The sequence below is a fragment of the Rutidosis leptorrhynchoides genome, chromosome 2 (assembly GCF_046630445.1).
Source record: "Rutidosis leptorrhynchoides isolate AG116_Rl617_1_P2 chromosome 2, CSIRO_AGI_Rlap_v1, whole genome shotgun sequence".
NCBI classification, from domain to species: Eukaryota; Viridiplantae; Streptophyta; class Magnoliopsida; order Asterales; family Asteraceae; genus Rutidosis; species Rutidosis leptorrhynchoides.
In genome coordinates, this window is record NC_092334.1 from 239356599 (window position 1) to 239383128 (window position 26530).

The following is a 26530-nucleotide window of genomic DNA, read 5'->3' on the forward strand; positions in this document are numbered from 1 at the left end:
ATTCTAATATATTATGTAATCTTGGGATACCATAGACACGTATGCAAATGTTTTGACATATCATATCGACCCATGTATATATATTATTTGGAACAACCATAGACACTCTATATGAAGTAATGTTGGAGTTAGCTATACAGGGTTGAGGTTGATTCCAAAAATATATATACTTTGAGTTGTGATCTAGCCTGAGACGTGTATACACTGGGTCATGGATTGATTTAAGATAATATATATCGATTTATTTCTACACATCTAACTGTGGACAACTAGTTGTAGGTTACTAACGAGGACAACTGACTTAATACACTCAAATTTTAAAACATAATAAAAATGGTTGTAATTCTATTTTGATCATACTTTGATATATATGTACATATTTGTATAGGTTTGTGAATCGATCTGTGGCCAAGTCTTATTTCCGAGGAAGGAAATATCTGTGAAAGTGAGTTATAGTCCCACTTTTAAAATCTAATATTTTTGGGATGAGAATACATGCAGGTTTTATAAATGATTTACAAAATAGACACAAGTACGTGAAACTACATTCTATGGTTGAATTATCGAAATCGAATATGCCCCTTTTTATTAAGTCTGGTAATCTAAGAATTAGGGAACGGACACCCTAATTGACGAGAATCCTAAAGATAGATCTATTGGGTCTAACAAACCCCATCCAAACTACCGGATGCTTTAGTACTTCGAAATTTATATCATATCCGAAGGGTGTCCCGGAATGATGGGGATATTCTTATATATGCATCTTGTTAATGTCGGTTACCAGGTGTTCACTATATGAATAATTTTTATCTCTATGTATGGGATGTGTATTGAAATATGAAATCTTGTGGTCTATTGTTACGATTTGATATATATATAGGTTAAACCTATAACTCACCAACATTTTTGTTGACGTTTAAAGCATGTTTATTCTCAGGTGAATATTAAGAGCTTCCGCTGTTGCATACTAAAATAAGGACAAGAATTGGAGTCCATGTTTGTATGATATTGTTTAAAAAATCCATTCAAGAAACATATGTCGATGTAATATATTTCTATTGTAAACCATTATGTAATGGTCGTGTGTAAACAGTATATTTTAGATTATCATTATTTGATAATCTACGAAATGTTTTTTTTAAAACCTTTATTGATAAAATAAAGGTTATGGTTGTTTTAAAAATGAATGCAGTCTTTGAAAAACGTCTCATATAGAGGTCAAAACCTCGCAACGAAATCAATTAATATGGAACGTTTATAATCAATATGAACGGCACATTTCACATATGAATTAGGGTAATATAATTGCCGCGATTATATTACGGTGACTCATATGGACGTTTCGACATTATGACATAAAGAATTTAAGACGGGTCAAGGAAAATTTTCTCTTCATCATTATTCCATATCACGATTAGTATTATTGAGAATACTAATCAACGATATTCTTGTGTCATGAAGGAACAATAGCTCACCAAGGTCAACACAATACTCCTCCCAAAACTCTAGAACAAGCTCTTCAATGAATGATAGCCACCGTCGTGGGTGCGGCCGTGGTCGGTCACTTTTCCAACAACAACAACAACAACAACAATCATGGAGCCGGTGATTCAAATGAGGGGTGCTCCTACAAAAACTTCATGGAGTACAAACCTCCCACTTTTGATGGAACCGGGGGACCGGTTGGTCTCACCCGATGGCTCGAACAAACGGAAGCCATTTTTGGCATAAGCGGTTATCGGGACCAAGATAAGGTCAAGTTTTCCACCCTCACTTTTGCCGGTATTGCTCTCTCATGGTGGAACACGTATGTACAATCGGTAGGTACCGATGAAGCCCACACACTCTCTTGGACCGAATTAAGAGAAAGAATGATCACCGAATACTTCCCACGTGAAGAGGCTCGAAGGCTCGAACAGGGGCTAAGAAATCTAAAATTGGCCCGAAATGACCTCGAAGCTTATAATCATCGGTTTGCCGAACTAGCCTCAATTTGTCCAAACCTCATGGCTCCCGGGACCCAAGGAGTTGAATTTTACATGGATGTCCTCCCTAAGAGCATTCCCCACGGGGTAATGCCATCAAGACCCGCCAACCTACAAGAGGCTGTGACGATGGCCCGCCGATTTATAAAAACAGTGGATGAAATTGAAGCGCCGGCACCAACGGCCGAGGACCAACTGGGTAATAACAAAAGAAAACGGGAAGCCTCTCCATCAAGCAACTACAACAACAACTTCGCCAAGAAGCCTTTCGCCCTCTGATAATGCTAAAAATGAACATATATTTCATAGCATTATTCCCCAAGAAAGAAAAGCTTTTAGTTGCAATTGTTCTATTTAAAAGTGATATTCGTTTAAATATTAAAAGGTGAAGACAAAAGACAGATTCGACGAATTGAAGACGCAAACGACCAAAAAGCTCAAAAGTACAAAATACAATCAAAGAGGTTCCAATTATTGATAAGAAACGTCTCGAAATTACAAGAGTACAAGATTCAAAACGCAAAGTATAAGATATAAAATAGTACGCAAGGACGTTCGAAAATCCGGAACCGGGACCAGAGTCAACTCTCAACGCTCGACGCAACGGACTAAAAATTACAAGTTAACTATGTATATAAATATAATATAATATATAATTAATTATATTAATTATATATATATTATATTTATAAAATAAATCGTCGGCAAACAAAGAGCCAAATGTGGGTGAGCTGTAAAAATGATCTCCACGACTCGCGGAGTTTGAAGAAGAAAAGGGCCGCGAGTCGCGGAGCCCCAAATGTTGAAACTGCCTATAAAGCTAGCGCATTCTGATCGTAAAAAATTATATAATATATCAATCTCTCTATATCTATACGTAATATTTATATTTATAATTTATATTTTAATTTTAATTTTAATTTTAATCCTAATAATAAGGGTATGTTAGCGAATGTTGTAAGGGTGTAAGTCGAAATTCTGTCCGTGTAACGCTACGCTATTTTTAATCATTGTAAGTTATGTTCAACCTTTTTAATTTAATGTCTCGTAGCTAAGTTATTATTATACTTATTTAATCCGAAGTAATCATGATGTTGGGCTAAAAATATTAAAATTGGGTAATTGGGCTTTGTACCATAATTGGGGTTTGGATAAAAAAAACGACACTTGTGGAAATTAGACTATGGGCTATTAATGGGTTTTATATTAACTAAACAATACCTTGTTAATTTAATATACAAACTTATAATTCGACGTATTTATATATAACCACATACGCTTGACTGGGTACGGTGGGCGGGATATCTATAAATACCAATAATTATTCATTTTACCGGACACGGAACTGGATTAATAGTTAATAGACTTGTTGAAACAGGGGTGAATTAAATTCAAGGGTAATTGGTGTAATTGTTAACAAAGTAGTAAAACCTTGGTTTACACGCAGTCGATAACCTGGTGTATTCATTAAACAAAGTATTAAAACCTTGTTACAATTCGAATCCCCAATTAGTTAGAATATTTGACTTCGGAAATAAGAATAATTTGATGAAGGCTTTCGCTCTTTATATTTATGACTGATGAACTATTATGGACAAATCCGTATGGACATATTAAATAATCCAGGACAAAGGACAATTAACCCATGGGCATAAAACTAAAATCAACACGTCAAACATCATGATTACGGAAGTTTAAATAAGCATAATTCTTTTATTTCATATTTAATTTCCTTTATTTTATATTTAATTGAACTTCTAATTATCGCATTTTTATTTATTGTTATTGTATTTAATTGCACTTTTAATTATCGTACTTTTTAATTATCGTAAGTTTATTTTATCGCACTTTTATTATTCGCAATTTCATTATCGTTATTTACTTTATGCTTTAAATTAAGTCTTTTTAATATTTTACATTTGGTTTTAACTGCAACTAAAGTTTTAAAATCGACAAACCGGTCATTAAACGGTAAAAACCCCCCTTTATAATAATAATAATATTACTTATATATATATTTGTATTTTTATAAAATAAAACTAATATAGCGTTAAGCTTTGTTTAAAGATTTTCCCTATGGAACGAACCGGACTTACTAAAAACTACACTACTGTAAGATTAGGTACACTACCTATAAGTGTTGTAGCAAGGTTTAAGTATATCCATTCAATAAATAAATAAATATCTTGTGTAAAATTGTATCGTATTTAATAGTATTTCCTAGTAAAATTTAATAGTATTTTATACCCCTTAGCTTTAACATCAAGTATTTTTGGCGCCGCTGCCGGGGAACTCTTAAACGCCGAAAGCGCAACGCTAAATATTTAAAAAAAAAGATTTTTATTTTTAGTTTACTTTTATAAAAATACGTTTTTGTAAAAATACGTTTTAAATATTCGAAAACATAGAAAAGAAAAACAAAAATATAAATATTTTTAAGAGTTTATTAAATATTTAAGTTTTATAAAGTTTCTTTATTTTTATTTTATAAAAATATAAGTTTTATTTAAATATTTTGTTTTTATTTAAAACATAAAATCAAAAACTGAAAAAAAAAATTTATATATAAATCTAGTTTTAAGATTTTTATTTATAAAATTGTAACATATTTTTATTTCTATTCTAAGTTTTTAAATATAAGTTTTTATTATATAAATATTTTTATTTAAACAGAAAATATAAAACAGAAATTTAAAAAAAAAAAAAACTGAAACGAACGATTTTGTCCTGCACCTGATCTGAAAATTGGAACCCCGCGACTCGCGGAGTTTGCTGCTTGGAATACCGCGACTCGCGGAGACACCCTAACGCGCCTGACAGAACCCTAATCAGCATTTATTACGGAGTAATTATTATTATTAATTTTTAATTAAACCCTAATTAGTTTTGTTAATTTATTATTAAGTTTAGTTTATTTATTTAATTTATATATTTAGTTTATTTAGTTTAATTAAATTGTAAAATTAATAGTTTTATAAAATAAATAATATAAAAATAATATTTTTATAAAAATTGTACTTTTTACAACTTTTAGTATATTTTTATATTTTGTCCCTTTTTAATTGTTTTAGCGTAATATTTGTATTTTTCGCTTGTATTTAGTTTTAAACTTAGTTTTTGCCATAGTTATTTTTTATTTATAGATTTTTAGGCTTTGCCGTAAAATCCCTTAAGTGCCTTTTCTTTAGACTAAGATTTAGGTACTTTAGAATTTTGCGACGCCTTTTTAAGTTTTAGTTTCTTTTTAAGTTATTGCCATTTGGGATATAGTTTTTCTTATAAGCTTTAATATTTTTAGACACCTTTTACCTATGTATCAATTATCATTCCAATTAGTAATCTCAATTTGCGATTATAATTTTAAGTTAGTGATAGTAATAAGGTTGGGTTAGTCGAGTGTTTTTAAGTTCTATAAGTCATTTCTTTTTATTTCTTATTTTTCGACGCCTTTTATTTTTCAACCCTTTTCTTTTTCTTTTTCCGATACGCTCTTTTTCTTTCTTATTTCTCGCTATTCTAGTTTTTAGGACATAGATTTTTATTCTACTTCTTATCTAAATTTCTTAAAATTATGAAAATTTATTTTAAGTGGTTAAATTGATAGACATCAAAATTTTCTGGTTCGTAGTAATAGTTGGATTTGTACGTGGACCGGGTTATTGGAGCCAAACAGTCCTCAATTATATTGAGACCAAACGAATCCTGCCCCTCTACTGCATCTTTTGGTTATTCGAAACGTGGGCAAAATCAGAAAAGTCTATTAATTGGATAACTTATATAATTTTTCTTTCCTTTTAAAAACTAATAGGATATTCAGTGAATGCACCGAGCAAGACGTTCACCACCTTTTGTACGTTCACCACCTGTAACTAGATCAAGACATTTAGCAAATATTACCGCCATTGATTTTTCTTTAGAATCGTCATCCAGTCAACCAAGTACTCCAGTTCAAATTTTCGATAATCCATTTTTTGAACCCGACCTCACAATTGAGAATCCGGAAAATATTCAGGGACTATTCATAGATCCTGAACCATTAAATTTTCCTCCGGAACCACCAATCATTCAAACAGAGATTGTTGAGGAACGAACCATTAAATCAGAATCCTCTAGTGATTCTGATTCAACAAATTCAGTTATGGAGAATCTAGAACCTTTAAGTATGGAAGACCGAATGAGAGCTAAACGCACTGGCCAAGGTCACGTAATTACTCATCAAGACATTAATGCGCCATATTATGAAATCATAGGACAAATTCTACACATGGTGACTAATCAATGCCAATTTAGTGGTGCACCGAAGGATGATCCAAATGAACATCTTCGTACCTTTAATAGGATCTGCACACTATTTAAAATAAGAGAAGTGGAGGATGAACAGATATATCTCATGTTATTTCCCTGGACTTTAAAGGGAGAAGCCAAAGATTGGTTGGAATCGTTACCTGAAGGGGCGATTGATACATGGGACGTTTTAGTTGAAAAATTTCTTAAACAATTCTTTCCGGCATCTAAAGCCGTAAGACTTCAAGGAGAAACTGTTACGTTTACACAGAAATCGAATGAAACTCTATATGAGGCGTGGACAAGATTTGGAAAGTTATTAAGAGGATGTCCGCAACATGGTTTAGATACCTGTCAAATAGTACAAATATTCTACCAAGGATGCGACATCACTACAAGGAAAGACATAGATATAGCAGCTGGTGGTTCTATTATGAAGAAAACCGAAACTGATGCTTACAAAATTATTGATAACACTGCTTCCCACTCACATGAGTGGCACCAAGAAAAAGATATCGTTAGATCATCTAAAGCAGCTAGAGCCGATTCTAGCCATGAATTAGATTCCATTTCCGCAAAGATGGATGCTGTTGAGAGACGAATGGAAAAGATGACTAAGGATATTCACTCAATACGAAATAGTTGTGATCAGTGTGTAGGACCACATTTGACAAAAGATTGTCTTAGTATTGAATTAACAATGGAACAAAGAGAGAATATTTCATACATAAACCAAAGGCCTGGAAATAATTATCAGAATAATTATCAACCGCCAAGACCGATTTACAATCAAAACCAGAATTATAATCGAAATATTCCATACAACAACCAACAAGGTCCTAGCAATCAACAAGTGTCCAACAATAATTACAATCAGCAAAGACCTAATTTTCAAAACAAACCACCACAACCCGATGATAAAAAGCCGAATTTAGAAGATATGATGACGAAGCTAGTTGAAACTCAAACGCAGTTTTTTACATCTCAAAAACAAACCAATGAACAAAATGCTCAAGCATTTAGAAATCAACAAGCTTCTATTCAAAACCTGGAACAAGAAGTAAGTAACCTAGCAAGATTAATAGGTGAAAGAAAACCGGGAAGTTTACCTAGTGATACAAATGCTAACCCCCGGAATGAAACAACTAAAGCCATTACCACAAGAAGTGGTACAACACTTAAACCACCTGAAATACCTGTAACTTCTGATGAAGCTATTCCTACTCCACAAGAACCACAACCTGATCAAGATAAGGAAAAAGAACTGGTAGTTGAAAAGGTTAATGAAGATAACACAGCTAAGGATAAACCTTATGTTAAACCATACCAACCACCACTTCCTTACCCGAGTAAAATGAAAAAAGAAAGACTTGAAGCCGAGCAATCTAAATTCTTGGATATGTTTAAACAGATAAATGTAAATCTTCCTTTCATTGATGTGATTTCAGGAATGCCTAGATATGCTAAATTCTTGAAAGATCTGATCACGAATAGAAAGAAAATGGAAGAACTCTTGGCTGTTACTATGAATGCTAATTGTTCAGCAGTGCTGTTGAATAACATACCAGAAAAATTATCTGATCCAGGAAGTTTCACAATTCCATGTTTTCTGGGTAGTCTTAGTTCAATAGAAGCATTGGCAGACTTAGGTGCTAGTATAAATCTAATGCCGTTTTCACTATACACTAAACTAGACCTTGGAGAATTGAAACCAACAAGAATAAGCATACAACTACCCGATAGATCAATAAAATATCCTAGAGGGATAATGGAGAACATGCTAGTTAAAGTTGGTACTTTAGTATTTCCAGTAGATTTTGTTGTTCTGGACATGGAAGAAGATTCTCAAGTTCCTCTCATATTAGGAAGACCATTCTTAAACACGGCTAAAGCAATGATAGACGTGTTTGGTAAGAAACTGACCCTAAGTATAGAGGACGAGAGTGTTACCTTTTCAGTTGATAGAGCAATGCAACAACCGCAATCTGCAGATGATACATGTTATTATATTCAAACTATAGATTCACATGCAGAATTATTAGAAGAATTTCTAGAATTACAAGGAACAGGAGAATGTTTTTTAGGAGAAGGAACTGAACCAATTGATGAAGCTGAAATGTTAGCTACACTAATAGCTAATGGATATGAACTAACAACAGAAGAAATTCAAATGCTAAAAGAAGAAGACAGATATCGATATAAATCATCGATAGAAGAACCTCTGAAATTAGAGCTAAAGCCACTTCCAAACCATTTGGAATATGCTTATTTACATGGTGAATCTGAATTACCTGTAATAATATCGTCTTCTCTTACTAAAAATGAGAAATCACAACTCATTTCTGTGTTGAAAGCTCATAAACCAGCCATTGCATGGAAGATTCATGATATTAAAGGAATAAGTCCTTCGTATTGCACACATAAAATCCTTATAGAAGAAGGTCATAAAACGTATGTGCAACACCAACGAAGACTAAATCCTAATATGTAAGATGTAGTTAAAAAAGAGATTATTAAACTGCTAGATGCAGGTTTAATTTATCCAATCTCTGATAGTCCATGGGTAAGCCCAGTTAAATGCGTGCCTAAGAAGGGTGGTATGACTGTCATTACAAATGAGAAAAATGAGCTTATTCCTACTAGGACTGTAACAGGATGGCGTGTGTGTATTGATTATAGAAAATTACACCAGAAAAGATCACTTTCCCTTACCTTTCATTGATCAAATGTTGGAAAGATTAGCCGGAAATAGTTACTATTGTTTTCTTGATGGATTTTTCGAATATTTTCAAATTCCAATAGCACCCGAAGATCAAGAGAAAACCACATTCACGTGCCCTTATGGTACTTTTGCTTACAAACACATGCTATTTGGACTTTGCAACGCCCCTGCAACCTTTCAAAGGTGTATGATGGCGATTTTTCACGACATGATAGAAGAATGCATGGAAGTTTTCATGGATGTCTTTTCAGTCTTCGGTGATACATTTGAATCATGTCTAGCTAATCTTGAACGAATGCTGATTAGTTGCGAACAATCAAATCTAGTATTTAATTGGGAGAAATGCCATTTCATGGTTAAAGAAGGCATCGTTCTTGGTCATAAAATTTCAAAAGAAGGAATTGAAGTGGATAGAGCTAAAGTAGATGTAATTGCTAAACTTCCACATCCCACCAATGTTAGAGGAGTTAGGAGTTTTCTAGGGCATGCCGGTTTTTACCGACGTTTCATAAAAGATTTTTCTAAAATTGCCACTCCTATGAATAAACTCCTAGAAAATGATGCTCCATTCATCTTTTTAGATGAATGTATCAAATCTTTTAATATTCTTAAAGAGTAACTCACTAATGCGCCGATCATGATAACACCAAATTGGAATCTACCGTTTGAACTAATGTGCGATGCAAGTGATTTTGCAATGGGAGCCGTTTTAGGACAAAGGATTGAAAAACGATTTCAACCTATATATTATGCTAGTAAGACGTTACAAGGAGCACAAACAAATTATACAACTACTGAAAAAGAACTCCTTGCTATTGTCTTTGCTTTTGACAAATTTCGATCATATCTCGTTCTAGCTAAAACGGTGGTCTATACCGACCATTCTGCTCTTAGATACCTATTTTCGAAACAAGATGCCAAACCAAGATTAATCCGTTGGATCTTACTCTTACAAGAGTTCGATATTGAAATCCGAGATAAAAGAGGAGCAGAAAATCTCGCCGCTGATCATCTTTCTCGTCTTGAAAATCCTGAATTAGAAGTTCTAAATGAATCGGCCATACAAGACAACTTTCCTGAAGAATATATATTGAAGATAGATTATAATGAAATACCATGGTTTGCAGACTATGCAAACTACTTAGTATGTGGATTCCTTGAAAAAGGATTATCGTACCAAAAACGAAAGAAATTCTTCAGTGATATAAAACACTATTTCTGGGAAGATCCACATCTGTTTAAAAGTTGACCAGATGGAATAATACGCCGATGTGTATTCGGAGATGAAGCTAGTAAAATTTTAAACCATTGTCACACAGGACCAACAGGAGGGCATTATGGGCCTCAACTAACAGCAAGAAAAGTTTATGAAGCTGGATTCTATTGGCCCACAATTTACAAAGACGCACACCTTCTTTGCAAATCCTGTGATGCATGTCAAAGGGCCGGAAAAATAAGTCAACGTGATGAAATGCCACAAAATGTCATACAAGAATGTGAAGTATTTGACATTTGGGGTATTGAATTTATGGGTCCATTTCCCAAATCTCATAATAATCTCTATATTCTCGTAGCCATTGATTATGTATCTAAATGGGCGGAAGCACAAGCTCTCCTAACTAATGATGCACGAGTTGTAGTCAACTTTTTAAAACGTCTTTTTGCAAGGTTTGGAACACTGAAAGCTTTAATAAGTGATCGGGCTTTTAGAACAGCCTACAAAACTCTAATTGGAACCACACCTTTTAGACTTGTTTATGGAAAAGCATGTCATCTTCCAGTAGAAATTGAACACAAAGCATTTTGGGCTTTGAAGACATGTAATCTTGATATACATGAAGCTGGACGTCTACGATTAAGTCAACTAAACGAATTAGAAGAATTAAGACATGAAGCATACGAAAATTCGTTAATCTATAAGAAAAGAACGAAGAAATGGCATGATAAAAGAATCAGAAGTTTAAAAGAATTTAAAGAAGGAGACAGAGTTCTTCTTTTCAATTCACGATTCAAGCTATTTCCTGGAAAATTGAAATCAAGATGGTCTGGACCATTCATAGTCAAAAGAGTTTTCCCATACGGAACGATAGAATTAATAAATTCAAATGGGATTGAATTTAAAGTTAATGGTCACAGAGTTAAACACTACATAGATAGTCCGATGGAATTCGACAATGAAGTTAATCACAATTTCGATACCACAGCTAACTAAGTGTGGGGAGAATCAAGTCTTTAAAGGATAATATGTATTTCTGTTAGAGTTAGATTGTCTGTTTTCGTGTAGTTCTCGAAAATGGAACCCGAATGGTCTTTACCTAGCAGACCCTAACGAACTAGTCTTCTCCCCCCATTCTGAATTTTTATTTTTTTAGGTTTTTACGAAATGAAGACTGCCTGTGAACTAAACCATGGTCTAATGCTACACGCTTTGATCACTAAACGTAATAATGACACACTACCAAGTGAAATAGTATCAGTAATCAGAGAAAGATTGGACGGAGTAAGAAAAGAATCCAGATGCGAAGATAATAAGTTACAATTTGGTAAAGGAAAATCAAAATCCGCAGCGAAAAGAAGAGCACGACACCTTGAAAGATGTCACAAATGCGAAAAATGGTCACATGGAGGTAAATGTTCAAATAATCAAACCTATTCAAATACCGAATTTGTTACTTTATGCAGAGACGGACCGTTCATATGTTTAGAAGAAAAAACACTAAATGCTCGAGGTTACGCCTATGTAGCCATGGAAAACCAATTAAATCGACTATCTTATGAATGAGATAGATCATATAACTAAGAATACTATCTCACAGGTAAGTCTGTACAGTTTTTTGTTTTTATTTTTATTTTTAACCTTTTGATAATAAACGCTAATTTGTTCGCTATAAAGTATTAAATTGGTATTGAATAAAATTAGGTTTGGTGACCGAAATTATTGATATCATTCAAAAATTTATTACATCACTGCGAAATTTAACGTTTATTCTTAAGGTATAAATATCTTTAATCAATCAACCCAAAATATTTCAAAAATTCGTCATGAGTTAAATTAGATCTTGGAACCGAAATTACTTTACCGAAAAGAGAGGCGCATATTTTTGATAATATTTGATTGATTAAAGTGGGATAAAAGCCAAAAAGATTTTTAATTTTATTTTTACCATGTTTTTAAAATTAATATATAAATCTTAAATTAATATTGTAAACTTTGTAAAATCAATATATTTAAAATTGTAAATATTTGAAAAACTAATATAAGTTTGGTGTGAATTTATAATATGAATTTTTAAAATTAAGTTTGGTGTGAATTTTTAATTTTTAAAATATGAATTTTTAATTTTACGCGTTTCAAATTTTAAGTTTAGTGTAAATTTTTAATATTAATTTTGAATTTTATGTATTTTTAATTTAAGTTGGTGTGAATTTAAAAACAAAAATTTACTTTTTTCGCTAAGTTAAAAATATGATTTTTAAAATTCGTCGTAAGTTGAAGACTAGGTCTTTGAACCGAAATTGCTTTACCCAAGGGAGGGACGAGAACTTTTATTATCATTATTTTTAATCTTATTGAATTAAAGTATGCCAAAAATATTAAAAAAAACTAAAAATCTTAGCTTTTAAAACAATCGCTACAAAAAGACAAATTTTAAAATTTTATCGAAGGACGGACTAGGACATCGATCCGAAACGACCTCGTCCTAAATAACAAGGGAAACAAAATTTTAGAATTAATTACTTAATTGTTTTAATTAGTTAAGATATATTAAAAAAAAATACAAACTCCGCGACTCGCGGAGTTTGAAGGGTAAAACACCGCGACTCGCGGAGGGACCAAAACTCAGAAAAAAATAAAAACGTAATCAGATCAGTATCCTCACTCCCCACACCACAAAACTGCGAAATAACACCCGAAAAAACCCGAGAAAACACTCCCAAATTCATAATTTTTCACCGTTATTCATCAAATCTTTTACTAAAATCATGTTAAGAAGGATGCTATCAAGGAATTACTCAAGAAAAATGGTAAATTTCTACACCTAAACACCATTTAATCCGAAAATTGGTGTTCTTGAGCAATTTTATACCCAATTTGATTTTGATGCTTTTTAGTGTAATTATGCTTAAATTGTTTATGTATTATGCTTGTATAACCTAGATTGATGCTATTTAACATGATTAGAAGTCTTAAACTTCAAATTTTGAGTAATCTAGGGTTTGTGTTCTTGAGCAATTTGGGGCTTTTTGATATAAACAGGTTATGGCCGATTTTTGTCATGAATTGTTGTTAAATTAAGTAGTGTAACATGTTTAGGTAGTTAAATGATCCAAACTTTGAGCCTAAGCATGATTTTGAGAGTTAAAGTGGACTTTTTCAAGTCTAAAATTCATGAACTTGATTTTTGAGAGATAATGCCATTTGAAACTTGTTTAATTGCTAGTAATGATTATTTTGACATGTTATTTGAGTTGAATGCTTATGAACTTGGCGAACATTTTCGTATATGCTTATTTGAAAAAGTGTAGATTTGATGAAAATATGAAAATGAGCTTAAGTTTGATATAAATTGATCATGTCATTGTAATTATTTTGATTGATGATTTTGCTGACACTAATGCATATTTGGATGCACAAAAATTGTGTTTGATGTGTTTTGCAGACTGAAAGGGGTGAATCTTCATCCCAAGCTCGCAATGCTCCTGCTGAAAATGCGGAACAACAGGAGGTGGATAACTACTACAAACAAGATATACCTCATCCAGTCATGACATTTTCTGATATGCACTTGGAAGATTTGCACCCGAACCTGAGATTTGACAGACTTTGGATAGATTATCCAAAATACCAAAGGGGTTTGCATACTCTTCATTCTAAAGCTGTTGAAGTACCTAGGGTCATAGAATGGGGACCATTAGAAGCTGTAGAATTGGCCGAGCCAATTAGGGAATTACTTGCACAGAGGTATGGTAATTCTACTTTTAACGATTGGGTACGGTTATTCAACATGCGTAGACCTGTATATAAAGTATGGTGTTAAGAATTGTTGTGTAGTATAGAATTAAATGATCGGGTAGCTAGTTTAACCGATCGACCTTTTATTAGATTTTTGTTAGGAGGTTCGATGCGCCACATGTCTTTACTAGACATGGCTCAGGCTTTACATATATATACGCCTGAGGAGTTAGCATCTGCCGATTGTAGAGGATTGATATTGAACGGTAGGAAGATAGACGAAAATTTTGATACGCATGGTGTATGGAGTCAAATGACTAGCCATCACCGATTTAAAGCGAGAATTACTCTTATTTGGATATAGATAGAGCAGAGTTAAGAGTAATTCATAGGTTTTTAGCTAATTTTTATTACACAAAGAGGTAAGAATAAGGAAAAGATAAATGAACAGAATTTGTTTTACCATATGTGTATTCGAGACTCACAAAGCGCTGTAAGTATACCTTATTGTGTGGGTTATTATTTATCAGCTATGGTTAGGGGGATGAGACCGCATAGCATAATAGGAGGTGGTATATTTATTACTTTGATTGCTGAATATCTCGGTGTGGATATAAGTCGGGGAGATTACTAGTCGAAGAACCAGAACCCCGAGATACAATAGGTTTAAATGTATACCATGGTGCGAAAGTTTTGAAGAGGCGAAATAACACCGCAGTACGATATAATGGTAGACATCTACAGGTTGAGAGAAACCAACAGCAAGGTAATGTAGGAGGGGGAAATGAAATGGCAGAAATACAAAGGTTTATAGCTTCACAAGAGTATGAAAATGCTAGACATAGAGCATTTGAAGATTGGCTAGTTCATCAAAACCAAATCATAGCTTATTGCCAACATATAGGTAGAAACTATATTCCTACTCCATCGCCCATATTCCCTCCCTGGTCTATAGAGATCCAACCACCGTATCCTACGTATAACCCAGCCGAAGCATTTTATAGCACCTATGGTTATGCATGGAACCCCTACTGGTATCAGTATCATCCCTAGTCTACTTAGTTTTATTTATTTTGTAATTTGTAATGTTGATACGTTTAATACTTATGTTAATATTGTAATAGTTTTTATAATTTTCTAACATTTATTCTTAGATTTCAATAATTTTTGAATGTGGGGTAATATACCAAACTTCAAAAATATGTATATATGTTTGCAGTTTATCTTATGTACACAACAGGGTAAAACAACGCATTTTCAAAGACTGGCATTAAGTTCAGCAAAAGCAACTAATTTTGACGACAAGATGCAAAATAAATGTGATATAACAACAAGACGGAATGAACAAATGATGTGCACCATTTATCATTCAACACAAACACAAATATGTTTGGAAAATTTGGTAAAATTTAATCATTTTCACACAAATCACCCTCAATAATTTAAATTGTTACTGATCTCTTGCAAATGAGGGCATTGCAAGATCTTAAGTGTGGGAAGGGGTTAAATTCTTTCGGATTTTAAAATTTTTATCTTAAACACTTGGTTACCATTAAAAATACTAGTAAAGCAGTAGTTGTATTAGAATCTAGTGCTCTCTGATAATAAAGAACAGCCCTAGTCTTATATACTGACTACCCAATTCTAGTAAAATTTTTAAAAAATTTTCAACTAAATGAACTCAAAATCATGTTTATACATATTTATGAACGATAAAACTAGGTGTTAACACCGAAATTATTGTTACCTCGGAAAGGACATAAATTGAGAAACAAACCAAAATGTTAAAATTCATTTAAAATGGAATAGAGGACAATAAAAAGGAAAATAAAAGCCAAGTGTGGAAAAATTCTCCAAGTTATTCAAAACATATGTCACATATTTTTGTACAAATAACTGAAAATACTTTTGTTTTGGACTAAACTAAAAAGTTTTACCTGATTTACTGAAAGAAAAGATGGAACTACACGATGAATCAATTCCATCATTAAAAGGAAGTAAAGTCTTCCGAAAAAGACACGCGCTTCTTGATTTAGTCAAGAAGTTGTCGTCCAGACCAGCTGTAGGTTGACCAAAAATCTAGAAAAGTCATCACTAAAATCAGCAGGAAATCCACGGACCTCAGCATAAAACAGGGTCACCAGGTGGTCAGATTTATCCTAACCATGAGAAGGATTTATCTCGTACAATGGGGGGGCACCGTGCAAATTAGCTTGATAAGACTAATGAATCAGATCCCCAGAAAGGATAATCTCCTTAAAGATTAAAAATCAGCTTTTAAGCCTGATATTACTCAATCCTTGAGATTGACCTTAAAGATTGAGAATTACAAACTTATGGAATTCAATGATATCTAAACTCGAGCCTGAACGAGAAAATATTTTGATCAAAATTACAAACCGATTTGTTTTCTAAAAACCCATTTTCAATGCGTTCATTACCATTGAACGTAAAATCCTAGGAATTCACCTGGAATTCATTAGGTCACCTGAACTAAATCGGGTGTCAACTGTAAGAACGGTGGTTGCATAGCATGGTCAAAGACAGGACCTTGTGCCAGACCGAAAAATCATAAGGGTGAGCTTTACTATTGCTCCTACCAAGGATAGTAATTGCGTCCGACACGTTATAAACCATAATCAAAAGCATGTCAGGGGACATTGCCTTAACAGTTGCTTGTTCAACGCTTTCCTTTACAACCGGACGGTAGTTTACCGAAAGGTAATATACGGGACAAGTAAACTGGACGTGTTGCTTTCCAAATACAAGGTTAGCAAGTGGGTGACATAAAACCATAAGTTTTGAGCTAAAATTTTCAAATATGAAACCCACCAAACCCACAAAAATAATTTGCAAACACCGGTAAAGGGTTATTCCGGAAAACTTATCTAGGGTAAAAACTAGATTTAATTTTCAAAAGATCAAATGTTTTCATAAAGATCCAATTTCCTTAATGGATCTAAATTTTTATAGTCATGTGGGACTGTAAACCATATCGTTACTACCATTGTTTATACCGCCGTATAGAAATCACTGATGTACAAAGTGTGAAGAATAAAGAAGTGATTCTAGTATTTCAATACTATATTGCTTGAGGGCAAGCAACGCTAAAGTGTGGGAATATTTGATAATGCTAAAAACGAACATATATTTCATAGCATTATTCCCCAAGAAAGACAAGCTTTTAGTTGCAATTGTTCTATTTACAAGTGATATTCGTTTAAATATTAAAAGGTGAAGACAAAAGACAGATTCGACGAATTGAAGACGCAAACGACCAAAAAGATCAAAAGTACAAAATACAATCAAAGAGGTTCCAATTATTGATAAGAAACGTCTCGAAATTACAAGAGTACAAGATTCAAAATGCAAAGTACAAGATATAAAATAGTACGCAAGGACGTTCGAAAATCCGGAACCGGGACCAGAGTCAACTCTCAACGCTCGACGCAACGGACTAAAAATTACAAGTTAACTATGTATATAAATATAATATAATATATAATTAATTATATTAATTATATATATATTATATTTATAAAATAAATCGTCGGCAAACAAAGAGCCAAATGTGGGTGAGCTGTAAAAACGATCTCCGCGACTCGCGGAGTTTGAAGAAGAAAAGGGCCGCGAGTCGCAGAGCCCCAAATGTTGAAACTGCCTATAAGGCTCGCGCATTCTGATCGTAAAAAAATATATAATATATCAATCTCTCTATATCTATACGTAATATTTATATTTATAATTTATATTTTAATTTTAATTTTAATTTTAATCCTAATAATAAGGGTATGTTAGCGAATGTTGTAAGGGTGTAAGTCGAAATTCTGTCCGTGTAACGCTACGCTATTTTTAATCATTATAAGTTATGTTCAACCTTTTTAATTTAATGTCTCGTAGCTAAGTTATTATTATGCTTATTTAATCCGAAGTAATCATGATGTTGGGCTAAAAATATTAAAATTGGGTAATTGGGCTTTGTACCATAATTGGGGTTTGGATAAAAAAAACGACACTTGTGGAAATTAGACTATGGGCTATTAATGGGTTTTATATTAACTAAACAATACCTTGTTAATTTAATATACAAACTTATAATTCGACGTATTTATATATAATCATATACGCTTGACTGGGTACGGTGGGCGGGATATCTATAAATACCAATAATTATTCATTTTACCGGACACGGAACTGGATTAATAGTTAATAGACTTGTTGAAACAGGGGTGAATTACATTCAAGGGTATTTGGTGTAATTGTTAACAAAGTAGTAAAACCTTGGTTTACACGCAGTCGATAACCTGGTGTATTCATTAAACAAAGTATTAAACCTTGTCACAATTCGAATCCCCAATTAGTTGGAATATTTGACTTCGGGAATAAGAATAATTTGACGAAGGCTTTCGCTCTTTATATTTATGACTGATGGACTATTATGGACAAATCCGTACGGACATATTAAATAATCCAGGACAAAGGACAATTAACCCATGGGCATAAAACTAAAATCAACACGTCAAACATCATGATTACGGAAGTTTAAATAAGCATAATTCTTTTATTTCATATTTAATTTCCTTTATTTTATATTTAATTGCACTTCTAATTATCGCATTTTTATTTATTGTTATTGTATTTAATTGCACTTTTAATTATCGTACTTTTTAATTAACGCAAGTTTATTTTATCGTACTTTTATTATTCGCAATTTCATTTTCGTTATTTACTTTACGCTTTAAATTAAGTCTTTTTAATATTTTACATTTGGTTTTAACTGCGACTAAAGTTTTAAAATCGACAAACCGGTCATTAAACGGTAAAAACCGCCTTTATAATAATAATATTACTTATATATATATTTGTATTTTTATAAAATAAAACTAATATAGTGTTAAGCTTTGTTTAAAGATTTTCCCTGTGGAACGAACCGGACTTACTAAAAACTACACTACTGTACGATTATGTACATTGCCTATAAGTGTTGTAGCAAGGTTTAAGTATATCCATTCAATAAATAAATAAATATGTTGTGTAAAATTGTATCGTATTTAATAGTATTTCCTAGTAAAATTTAAGAGTATTTTATACCCCTTAGCTTTAACATCACCCTCGGTGACAAGAAAGGGTATGCCGGAAACCTACCTTTTTGAAACAAGTGCCACAAACATCATTATGGTGAATGTAGCAAACCATTTTGCAACAAGTGCCGCAACCATCATTATGGAAAATGTGGCAAGCGATTTTGCATCAATTGTCAAGGAAGTGGCCATGTGGCCCATGGTTGTAAAAGTGTCACCCTCGTCGCTAAAAAGGTGCCCAATGCACACAGAACGGGTGTTTGTTTCGAATGTGGCCAACCGGGTCATTTTAGGAATGCGTGCCCAAAGAAGAAAGCCAACCCCAACGCACGCGGTTGAACTTCCAACATCAACGCCAAGGATGCCCGAGATGACAAGGAACTAGTCACAGGTACGTTCTCCTCAACAACTCTTAAGTTTCATGTTTATTCGATTCGGGTACCGTTAGATGTTTTATAACCAAGGCTTTGACTCGTACTCTTTGCACTCCACCACTTCCCCTAGACACTACTTATGCCATTCAAGTGACCGACAAAAAACTATTATGTTAAACTTTGTGGGTAAAGAATTTGAATTCTGACTTGATACCTATAGTACTAGGGAGCTCGAAACCTATTCATTAAGAAGAAATGTTTCCCTACAATTATGTATAGATTATTGTGAACTAAGTAATTTTCGGTTGAGAACCGATATCCCCTTTCCCGTATCGATGACCCCTTGATCAATTACAAGGATCTCGTGTGTATTCCAAAATCGACCTCCATTCCAGTCATCATCAATTGAGGGTTAAGGGAGAAGGTATCTCTAAAACCGCTTTCCGAACTCGCTACGATAGTTATAAATTTCTTTTAGTGCCATTCAGTTTATCTAAGGCTCCATCTGTATTCATAGACCTCCTGAACCGCGTATGCAAACATATCTAGAAAAATCCGTTATCGTATTTATAGGTGATGTCTAAATCTATTTAAGTAAAGAAGAAAACGAACAACATCTCTGTCTTACGCCCGAACTCTTGAGAAAAGAGCAACTCTATGCCAAAATCTCCAAGTGTGAACTTTGCTTAAACAAAGTCCAATTTCTAGACCATGTTGTTAGTGGTCTAGGTATTACAATAAATCTCGCAAATATCGAAGCCACACGTAATCGGGAAACCCTCACGACTCTGACTTGTATTCGTAAAATCTTAGATCTTGCCGGTTATTACCGAAGATTCATTTCCGACTTTTTCTCGTGTTGCTCGTCCTTTAACCTCGTTAGTTCAATAAGGGAAGAATTAAGCCTCTCCGTGTCCGAACCTTGAACGTGATTATCCACATCAACCAGATTAGCCAAATCCGTGTAACACAAAATGGAACTCAAATATGAAAATATATCTACGTGAACGCCTGAAAGGCATCCTCTTTCGACTCGAAATCAAGGAAACTGAAATTCATTATTTTGCCTGAAAAATTGGAACACTTAATTATGGACCCCATCAATCTTCTCGTCATCATGTACCACATTACATAACTCTGTTATTGCACCGTTACTATCTGATATTACTGGAATTTAAGATAACACACAATCCAAGGATACCTCCTTCTTCTTTGACTTAACGTCCTTGTGCTTCTAATATACGGCCAACTACTACTCAACCCCGAACTATACAACTACGTATACTATCTCGTTTCCCACCAATTCTCAACATTTGACCACTAGATGCACTATATGGCTACCTCAAGATGTAAACTCATCCTATTCTAAGTTCTCATTTCACTCCTATCTTTTTCGCTCGTACTTCTGTATAAGGAAACCTCTTATCTAAATTCTTAATAGAGAGAGAGAGACTCTTCGCGTATTACTAGTATTCGCCACGAGGGTGAATAGCCCTGACGAACGTTTTTTAGTAGCCGATAAGAAACTTGTTCCAACAAATGTTTTCGAACCCTAACTAACTTGTTCAAACATATCTTAAAGAAACCCCTTTTTCAACCCAGTGTACCATTGTCAATTATCTCGGATCAAAATACTCGTTTCACTTCTAGTTTACAAGAAGCTTTAGGAACACGTTTGAGCATGAGTACTGAGTATCATCCACAAACCAACAGAATAAGAAAATGTACAATTCAAATCTTGGAAAGACATGTTACAAACTTGTATTATCGCTTTTAGTTGATTCCTCTTGAAACGGTAGTTACCACTCGTATATTAATGCCGCACTTTTCAAAACCTTATATGACCGCAAATGTCATTCTCCTATTCTTGAACTGAAGTAGGTGACAAGCAAATCACCAGATCCGAAATCATTCAAGAAACAACCGTTGAGATCGTTCAAGTTCGAGAAGGGCTCAAGACGGCCCGTAGTCACCAAAAGGACTATGCCGATGTTAGGCGTAACCCTCTCGAATTCCAAGTGAGTAACTGTGTAATATTGAAAAACCGCACCTTGGAAAGGTGTAATCAATTTCAGGAAATCGAGAAAAGTTATATCCGCAATCTTAATCCTTTTGAAATCTTGGGGCGTATTGGAATCGCTTCCCACCGTTTAGATCTTTCGGCTCAATTAAGTTTCCAATTACCCTATGTTCCATGTAACAAACTTAGACACGTGTCCTGTGGAATAGGAACGTGCCATTCTTCTAGATAAACTTACTATCGATGACGAACTCCTCTTCATAGCAAAACCAGTTTAAATTATGGATCGTAAAACCAAGCCTTTATACAACGTAAAAACCCGACTATCCAGATTCGTGGGAATGCCAAAAGAGGACCAAATAAAAAGGAAGTACCTTCACTCATTCGTAAAATTGACAACACTAGGTCTCGAGGAAAAGACATCAACTACTACTTTCAACTAAATTTTGGGACGAAATTTCTTTTAAGGTGTGGGTAATGTAACATCCCGCATTTTTTCGTTAAATTATTTTAACGCCCGTTTTCTTTTTTTTAATTTTATTTTAATAATACCCTTCGTATCTAGATTCGTATCCTCCATTAGCTAACATTATTAATATTTTCCGTTATTGGATTATAACATCTTCCTTTAATACGCGTTTTTAAAATATTCCGTTTAGGTAATTCACACACCCGCATCCAAAATCGAGGGACTAGTTTCGCCATTTGATCAAAGAGGTGGCTAGTAGTTGACTAGTTAACCACCTCACCACCTCCACTCATTCATTCACACTCTCTATCTCTTTTCTTACTTCCCTTTTTCTCTCAAGAACTCAAACAAAGGATTCTGTTGAGTTCCCAAAATAATTAAGGATTTAATTATGACAAAACTGTAATTTATTTGCACTAAAATGTTATGTGCAGCCAGCACAAGTTTGTTTATGTATAGACAGTAGATATTGCTGTGTCGAGTGTAGTTTGCTGCTCAGTCTGCCAGCACAAGGTAGACAGTGTTCTTCAATCTGCACAGGATGTGTACTCAGCAGTTCAAGAATATCAAGTGTCTTAGCAATGAAGAACCAGCACAGCTGGAATGCAGCTTACTAGACAATACAGCTATGCTCCATTATAAGCATAGTAGTTTCCCGAGTGGTCTACATCAATTGTACTATTCAACAGAAGTCAAAGACAAAGTTGAACAGAAAAGGACACGCATCGGCGTCTGACAAGTGACCTTACAAGACCACGTGGGAATGCAGAAGTTTAACGCATGTGCAGACATGGGTTATACTTTGTCAACACCTAGGAAACACAACATTCTATTTGTTTAATCAAATAGTGGTGCCAAACTGAATTGTGTTGTTCCTGCAAATAGCTACCAAAGAGGAAAAAGGAGAGCATGCTCTCTGATGCAGTTGTCCCCACAAGTACAGACATCTTATGTACTAGTGGACAATAGAACCATTACACGGTTAATAGGACTACTATAAATTATTGTATCCACTATTGTAACAACTAGTGGTGTGGGTTTATTTATTTAGAGTAAAAAACGTGTAATAGCTTTTATTTTACCTCTTAGCTATATTCTAGGTAATCTGTATCAACCAACTATCATTCCGCCAAGGATAGTTGTGATTCTTTGTGATTCAATCAATAAAGAATAACCGTTGAAAATTACCTGTGACTCTATTTAATTTACATGCTTGAATACTAATCGTGTTTAACTGTTAAGTTAATTAAAAGAAATTGTATTCACCCCTCTCCCCCCTCTACAATACTCTGTTGTTATCAAGGGACCAACAACTGGTATCAGAGCTTCAGTCATGATAATTAATATCTTGGATCTGAATTCTCTCATGGCTGCATATTCAAATACGGCTTACCTTGAAAATGGCTCATCCAATAGACCACCCAAATTTGATGAAGATGAGTATGAAACTTGGAAGGCAAGATTCATGCTTCACCTTGAGTCTATTGACACACTCATGCCTGGTATTACCACAGATGGTCTATTTGTTCCCACTGAGACTATTGGTAGTGCTCCAGCTACAGCTGACACTCCTGCTATTCCTAGCAGAGAGGTTATTCTCACTCCTTATAAATGGGATGTTGAGGATAAACGTCGTGTTGGACTTGACCCTAAAATCAGAACCCTGTTAGCTATAACTTTGCCTAACCCACTATTCAAACTGATTAGGGGAAAAGCAAATGCCAAGCTTATGTTGGACTATCTAGATGTCACCTATGAGGGTATGGGAGAAGTAAGGCAGAACAGAATGATTACTTTGAAAAGAGAATATGAAATGTTCTTTGCCTACAAGAATGAAACCCTTAAGCAAACCTTTATTAGGTTTAACTCCTTGATTGTAAACCTGATCACTTTGAATGTCACCTATACTGAATTTGAACAAGTAAACAAATTCATTGATTCACTGCCTACTAAATGGAAATCTGTTACTGACCCTTTAAGAACCACTCAGAACTTAAAGAACTTTAACATGTCTTCTCTCTACAGTTCACTATGGAACCATGAGAAAGCAGAGGCTAAATTTGAACTTAACTTGAAAGAAAACTTTAGGTCTTCCCCCACCACTCCAAAATCTTCTAAGATAGATGATACTACTCTTATTGCTGCTGCTAAAAAGAAAGCTCAAAAGGCTTTACAAGTTCAAAGGTTGTTGGCAGAAGAAGAGATAGCTGAGAGTGATGTGGATAGTAGTACTGGGTCTGAAGAAAGCAGTGATGATGAAAGTGATGTAGAAGGGTGTAACAACCCGACTTCATAAACCCAAAAACGCGTACCAAAATTTTTTTTTAAGGCAGTGCATCTTGACGGCGTCCAGAATCCTGGACGGCGTCCAGCTCAGAAGGGTGAGACGGCGTCCAGAGTTTTGGGACGGCGTCCAGCTCAAACAACTGGGACGGCATCCAAGCAATTGGGACGGCGTCCCAATGGTCTTCCAGCTACTGATCACGGGTCCAACTCACACGAGCGAAAAACCCGCTTCCCGACACTTTCAAACGAAAACCTTTTTACCACAAGTCAATATAAATGAAACTAAGAGATTTTCATCATCAAATCAAGTTTTACATCAACGGGCCCACATCGCCCGTTTTACGAGTTTCGTTCAAAAATAAAAGTTTCGACCAAATATAAGTTTAAGTTCCAAACAACACTAGAGCATGGTGTTTGGGGTTAAACTACCCAATCTCGGTCGAACTCCAAAAGCTAACACCCAAAAGCATCCCCTAACAAAACAAGCAGGAGATCACTAATCCAATTGAACGCTCTTACCCTTGTCAACGCCCGAGCCTATAAAAAAAGGTAAACAACGAGAGGGTAAGCAAAGCTTAGTGAATGCAATAATTATACGAATACATATATAATTATACCTACTTGCATACACTTACACAACCGCAAACATGCTAGCAAACAACATTAGCTTATCGTCGCACTAACGAGCTATAATTCACCAATACCCCCAAGCTAGCATAACATCCGCATATAAATATAACTCGAATAATATAATATGCTTACAACACAAATGACCATGGTTAACCAATAGTACAAGGGAACGGCGCTCGGGAAAACGCCATCGGTGTTCATAACATCCGTTAGGGCACATAACACCTTGCACCACTAACCCCTAGGGTGGCACCTTAACACCTCGGCACATCACCCCGAGTGGCATCTTAACACCTCGATGCAACACTCATTATTTTACGGAGTGGTGTCTTAACACCTCGACACTACACTCCTAGGTGGCATCTTAACACCTCGATGCTACACCCGAGTGGCATCTTAACACCTCGATGCTACACTCTTCACGTGAAACGTGGTGTCTTAACACCTTGACACTACACCTTTCACGCTACAACAAATAGATACATTATATACATACGCATATAATTATTCCACTCACCTCAAAGTCTTCGTGTAAGATAACCGAACTTGCAACGTCAATGTAACGTACCTATTACATTTTAGCACATAATCAATTCACAACTCAAGTCGGTCAAGCAACACACTTAACAATCTAGAGTCTTTTGACCCTAAGTGCAATCCCGACCCATTTTGCACCTTTAACCCTAATAATGGGTTAACTTCACCAAAAACCCTAACTTTTGCCAATTAAGGTCTTAACACACTTTTAACCACAAAGTTAACTCGTTTTCATACATGCAAGACAACCTAGGTCATCAAAGACCCATTTGACCCATTTCTAGGTCAACACACCCATTTGGGTCACCCACAACCCAAATGACTCCCACTAACACTAACTATAGGTGTACTAGTGATCTATTAGGCCTTTAAGACTCATTTACACATTTCAACCTTTCAAAACCCTAAGTTAGTCACCATTTGGGTCTTCATGACCCAAACTTATACAAAACCCCCAAATCACTCATACATGGGTTTTATGTACAACATTAACCCAAACCCTAACCCTTAAACATATTTACTAAGGTAATCAAGTTTAGGGCTTACCACAACAATCAAAACGAAGCTAACAAGGAGATGAACAACTTTAATGCTCGAGCTAAAACCCGAAACAAGCTTCTTCTTCTCCGATTTGAGCTTTCTCACACTTGAATCACACTCTCTCACTAGGATTTAAGTGGATGAAGTTTGGTGGTTAGGAATGGAGTAATGAGACTCCCAAAACTGATCTAGGGCTTTAAAATTCATCCAAGAAGTGAAATTACCAAAATACCCATCTAAAATAATTAATAGCAAAAAGACATGCCTGCCAGCCATCCTGGACGGCGTCCCAAAATGTTGGACGGCGTCCATGTCTTCAATATGGGACGGCGTCCCAATTATTTGGATGGCGTCCAAACCCAAAAAGGAAAACAGACTCTTACAACTCTCCCCCACTTGAACCGGATTGCGACCTCGCAATCCAAGCCGCATGACACGAGGGAAGATAAACTAACACGAACTCTTCGGGCTCCCAAGTGAACTCGGAACCTTTACTTCGCCGCCATTGAACCTTGAAAGTTCTCACCTCTTTATTCCTCAACATTTTCACCTTCTCGTCAAGGATAGCAATCGGTTCCTCGACATATTCTAACTTGTTGTTTAGCTCGATCTCGTCTAAAGGCATCCATGAGGAATCATCCGCGAGAC